Raw genomic sequence first — 6381 nt, 5'->3', positions numbered from 1 at the left:
ATCCATCACATTACAAATTTACAGAATAGTGAGGTACTCTTATCTACCCTAGTTACTAAATGTGATATCTAATATACTTGCTAAATGACTATCAGACTTTGAAAAGATGATATAACTGGATCAAGTTCATCAATTATGTTTAATTGACTAAACTAAAAAAAATGTAATTGGATTTTGAATAAATATTCAATTAATTGTTACAGTTTTGAATTTGTTATTATCTTCCTTAGTGGGTCGTTGAAAACCGCTATTCTGAATAATGACTTTTATAGTGTAAAGTAGGGGGCACTGGGCATGAGTTTGTGGAACCAGGGGGGCGGTGACCTGAAAAAGTTTGGGAACCACTGCATTAGACCCATCCATCATGCCCTCTTGTGGTCGTCGTCTGCCCCTGCAGCCCAAGCGAATGAAGATCTTGCAGCAAATGCTGAACAACATGACCATGGAGTTTGTGTGTGCTAGGAGAGGCACCAGCTAACTAGTCCTGGAACGCCTCCAGCCCCTCCGCAAGGTCTCTCCATTGGAACAAGAGCCAGTCAACGGAGGCAATAATTCATCAGCACCATGTCAGGCCACACAAGTCAGAACATTTTCTGGAAGATTTGCTTGCCTGCACTAGTTTTTAAGTGGCTGAAATTCGGCTGCTATGGGCATGTTAAATTTTGTGTAATGGTTTCTATAGAACTCTTATGCTGCATTGCTACATGCCTGTCCAGGACCCTCAAGATGGGACACATCGCTACCAAAAACAAACAAACACATTTATCTACTAAGTCCTGAATGCTTACAACCCCCAAGATCCATCTCCATCATCATCATCATCATCAGTTTGTATATCACCTCACAGCTGAATCTCTCTGGGCAGTTTACAAAGATTTAAAACCATTCCAAAGATTTAAAAAATCCTTGCAGGCTTTTAGGAAGGCCTTGAAAGAGATCTTGGGGTTGTGCTGGACAGCTCGATGAAAATGTCGACCCAGTGCGTGGCCGCTGTAAAGAAGGCAAACGCCATGTTAGGCATTATAAGAAAAGGAATTGAGAATAGAACAGCCAGCATCATAACTGCCTTTATACAAACCTATGGTGTGACCACACTTCGAATACTGCATACAGTTCCGGTCACCACACCTAAAAAAGGATGTTATAGAGCTGGGAAAAGTGCAGAAAGGGGCAACAAAATGATTAAGGGGCTGGAGCATCTCCCCTATGAGGGAAGGTTACATCAACCGGGATTGTTTAGCTTGGGGAAAAGGAGGCTAAGGGGAGACAGGATAGAGGTGTACAAAATTATGCATGGTATGGAGAATGTGGACAGGGAGACATTTTTCTCCCTCTCTCAAAATACTTCAACCCGGGGTCATCCCATGAAGCTGATTATGCATGGTGTGGAGAATTATGGAATTCACTCCCACAAGATGTAGTGATGGCACCAATTTGGATGACTTTAAAAGGGGGTTGGATAAATTCCTGGAGGTGAAGGCTATCAATGGCTACTAGCCCCGATGGTTACGTGCTAACTCCAGTATCCGAGGCAGTAAGCCTGTGTGCACCAGTTCCTGGGGAACATGGGTGGGAGGGTGCTGTTGCACTATGTCCTGCTTTGTTGGTCCCTGGCCGACGGCTGGCTGGCCACTGTGTGAACAGAGTGCTGGACTAGATGGACCCTTGGTCTGATCCAGCAGGGCTCTTCTTATGTTCTTATGTAAAACATTTTATTTTACCATGGCCCTCTCATGATGAATACTGTTATTGCTATTGCCATTGTTGTTCTCGCTGGTTTTATTGTTGGCTTTGTTTTAATGGCTACTTTATCATTTATGGGTTTTATTGCTTTTAATATTTTAACTGTTTTTATGTATTTTATTGTTGTAAGTCACCTTGTAAGGGCTTCTGCCCTGAAAGGCAGCCAAGAAATGTTTTAAATTATATATATATATATATATATATATATATATATATATATATATATATATATATCACCAAGTATAAAACCAGTTACAGAAAAGCATATAAACAGATAACACACAAAGAGAAAACACGTATCGAAAGATAATTTTAAACAATCAACCTTAAGACAAGTCCAAAACCTGATTTAAAAGATCTGCCAGGTATGGTCTACTTATCCAGTAGAAGAGAAGAATATAGACCCCTTACACCTGCTACTGTTCTCTGTCTTTTCCCTCAACCAGATAGTTCCTGGTTGCCTTACCAGCTAGCTCTTGGGTCTGCTGATGCTGTTGCTGAATGCCTGGCTGGTTGAAAACAAGATTGCTGTCATCCACAATTCAATTTAATTGTGGATGAGGGGTCCAACCTGGTTTGTATGATCAAGATGTGGAAGCAGGAGTTAGTCAATCCCTACCTGAGCTGACAGAGATGGTCTCAGATGTGGTTTTGAGGTCTTTCGGGATGATTGTCCTAGGACAGCCTTCCTCAACCTGGGGCACTCCAGATGTGTTGGACTGCATCTCCCAGAATGCCCCAGCCAGCTGGCTGGGGCATTCTGGGAGTTGTAGTCCAACACATCTGGAGCGCCCCAGATTGAGGAAGGCTGTCCTAGGGGATCATAACTTCTGATCAGAGTTCACTGGATCTGGGGCGGCTCAGGAATTCCATGGCTGCCATGACAATCATGGCGCTCTCCCAGCAGGTCAGCAGTCCAATACATGCAGCAGGTGACACTCTTTGATTAGGTTTTCCTCCACTGAACAGGGGTGATCTGAAAATGGGGCATTTAACATCTCTCCATTTGTCAAGGCTGGATAATCTCCTATTGAGGCTTAGACTTCCGAGACACTTTTCCCTCTGCAACAGTGGGAGATCTGTTAAGATGCACCACCCTCGAAGGCTAATAGATCCGGGAGGGTTCTGGCCGGTATGACTGGTGCTCCGGTCGTAGTCCTGGTTGTTCTGTGAGATGCAGGGTTGACACACAGTTGACATAAATACTCCCAAACGCCCTCTCCCTTTGATCAGAACCCCTGTAATTCAAGTTGCGCCGATAGCCGGAAAATTGTTTGGACAGCACCCTTAGCTATTGTTGTATTATTATTTGACATTCATACGACTGAACGAATAAACAACAAAACGGTTCTATAAGTCTACATATACTAGAGGAAGGATTGGCAAGAGTCTGAAATTGGTTTTAATACTTCAATAGCTCTTACGTTTTTTTGTGTTGTACGTATTGTGAATATACATATTATAAAAGAGTGTATGTCTACTTTACCACTGAAGACCATTGGTCAAACCGCATTTTTAAATGTTATACTGTTGAGTTTTTAGTGGCCCAATATACATTGTGTATTAGTTTTCATTGTTTTAATTAGATTGAAAAATTAAATAATTACATAATTTTAAATTGTTTTATCATTATCAAATTGTTATTATCACTGCGTATGTTGTCATCAGTGTACCCAACCCAGTTGTTCCATTTCACTGCATTCCTTGGTATACAACTGAACAAGATAGAAGGCTAGAATGCAGATGAAGACATGTACAGAGTTCAAGCTCATTATTGAGCCTATTCTGGAGTGATAATGGCATCAAAAGATTTCTTTTCTACCACCATTGCATCGTCTCACTGTCGTCCTGTAGAGTTTTCTGAGTGGTTAGAGGCCTGTTGCAAACTGACCTAGAGATATAGAATAGAACCCTTAGAAGCATGCTGTGACAAATTTGCAAGACACTTTTAAGATCAAGTCAGTCATATCGGTCACAACTTGGGCTCCACTGATAATGTGGGTCTATTAGTGGAGGTGTCCTGAACACACTCTAGTCCTGTTGTAGTAGATGATCAGTCAAGACTTGAAGCTATGAACAAGACGCTGAGCCAAGTTCAACTCTTATGTTAGATCCTTGACTTATTCCTCCTTGAGAAACGGCATTGTACCAGCCACATTGAAAGAGGACGTAATAAGGCCACTTCTGAGGAAACTTAACTTGGGCCTAAATCTGAACTATAACAAGCCAGTTGCTAAAGGTCCTTGAGCAGGTTAATGACAGCCAATTTCAGACATTCTTGGTTGGAAGTGATTTTCTCAATCCATTGCAATAGGGTTTTAGGTCTGATTTTGGAACAAAAACTGTCTTGGTTGCCCAGGAAGACACACTATGTCAAGAAAATGACAGGTGGCGTGACCCTGCTGGTTCTTTCGGATCTCTCAACATCTTTCAGTAACCATCTACAATGGTATCCTTCTAAATAGGCTGAATCATATTTTGGAGGTAGCATTTTGCTGTGGTTCTGCTCCTACTTGAATGGTGAATTCCAGAAAATGATGTTGGGATATTGTAGTCCTTGGTAGTTATGCATTGGGGTGCCACAGGGCTCCATTTTATCCCCCATTTGGCAGAGTAAAGTTATCCAGAGATGTGGGCTGAGGTGTCACTAGTATATGGATGACCCCCAGCTTTCTCCATTTCATCACATCCAGTTGAGAGCGACAGAGCTTCATCCCACGTACCTGTTTCCATCGAATTATCCCCTACAGCACTACGATGTCACCATTGCTGTTGTTTTTGCTACCAGGCGACAGCGATCCTTTGCATACCAGGAAATGGGTTTAAGGGGGGAAATGAAAAAATAAATAAACAGATGACCCAATCCGATTCAAATTTGGTATGCTTAAAGCTCTCCTTAATATCTATTAATCTTTAAAGCTTACGCAGATGTAAGCATTAATTTAATTTTTCTTCAAATCCTGCTCCTGCACTCCAGTAACTGCTTGGAAAACAACAAATGATAAGCTCGAAAACTAGTAGCAAAATATTGCACTTCATTTGGTTAAGAAGCGCAATTAAAGCAGGATGCCTGGGAGGACTTCACAATCAAAGCCGATTATAAGATGGAAAACTTTGGAGTCTTCTGTACGCAATTCGCAGTGATTGCTCCGTATAACGCTGGCGTGATAAAGCTCTTAAGTGTTCTAAACCTGTGCCTGGATATGGTAATTGGTTGGCTTGGATCGCCTCCTCCCATATAGCTCTACCCAGAGCCTAAAATTTTCTTCAGAGCCCTTTCTCCAAGTGCTTCTGCTAAACAAGATGAGGCATATGGCTACTAGGGAGAGTGAATTTTCAGTGCTGGTACCTTGGTTATGTAATGCTCTCCCCAAAAAAGCTAGCCTGGTGCCTCTGCTCTGGCCTTTTCAGCACCAGAGGAAAACCTTTTAATGTAATTGTTAAAGGTCGTTTCGTGATCTAGAGATCTTCTGACATTTTAGAGTTTAGGATTTGTGAAATTTCTGAAATACATTGCTTGTTGTATTTAGATTTTATGATTTTTTTTATCTTCTCTTTTATCAGTTCTTTTTTAATTTAAGCCCCCTCACAGTCAGCATATAAATGTCATTAATCTCCACAGCTGCTCGATGAAAGAGCAATATCTGTTTCTCCATGAAGTTAAGCAATTGTGCAACTGTGGGTATGACTGGCATAGTAAGTAACTCACACTGAATAAAAGTAGATGAAACAAAACAATTCAGCAAGTGCACATGCCAGCTCTCCTTTTCCATCACAACTCCAGCATTTTTGGTTCTGTATGGAATTTATTTTATTACATTTATATCCCACTTTTTTTCCTCCAAGGAACCCAAGATGGTGTACATAATCCTCCTCCTCCTCTCCATTTTATCCTCACAACAACCCGGTGAGGTGGGTTGGGCTGAGGGTCTGTGATGGGCCCAAAGTCACCCAGTGAGCTTCCATGGCCGAGTGGAGACTAGAACCCGGATTCTCCTGACTCCCAGTCTGCCACTAGAGAACGTAAGAGTCTAGCAGAGGTAGGAAGGGGCCAGAAGAGGCGAGGAAGAGGCTGGCATGTGGCTCTAAGTCTGGCACAGTTGAGAAAAAGCCACCAGAAATCCTAGCTCCACAACTCTACTAGAGGAGCCAAAGCAGTCAAGTCAAAACACCCAGTGCCATTTTGAAATCGCCACCCCCCAGGCAAGTGTAGTAAGGCAGCAAAAGCAAGGGATGGAGGTGAACAGAAAGAAAATGGCAAAGGCAAGGGCACTCCTCCTCCAACAACCCTTGCTTGCCTGTGAAATCTGAAGATAAACTACGTGTTTCTAGCACTGATTATTGTGAAGAGGAACTTGGAAACGCAGAGGGAGGTGCTCTCATATAGCTCCTACTGGGTATCCCTATTTGCAATGCCTTTCTCGTTCTTTATACCAGATATGGGGAAATGTATGTGCATGTAAAGGTGCCCCTGTTGGAGGGGGGAGTGCCTGCCCACACACAATCTCTGCATGCATAGAGCACATGTAGAGCTTTGGATTGGAGGCAGCATCTGCAAAACGCTCCACGACGCAAAGGGGGAATATGCCTGCACTCTGTATGCTCATCCTTTAGGCTCTTCAGGGAAGTTCTTTTACC

The sequence above is a fragment of the Elgaria multicarinata genome, chromosome 13, assembly GCF_023053635.1.
Source record: "Elgaria multicarinata webbii isolate HBS135686 ecotype San Diego chromosome 13, rElgMul1.1.pri, whole genome shotgun sequence".
NCBI classification, from domain to species: domain Eukaryota; kingdom Metazoa; phylum Chordata; class Lepidosauria; order Squamata; family Anguidae; genus Elgaria; species Elgaria multicarinata.
Note: the sequence above shows the minus strand (reverse complement) of the source record.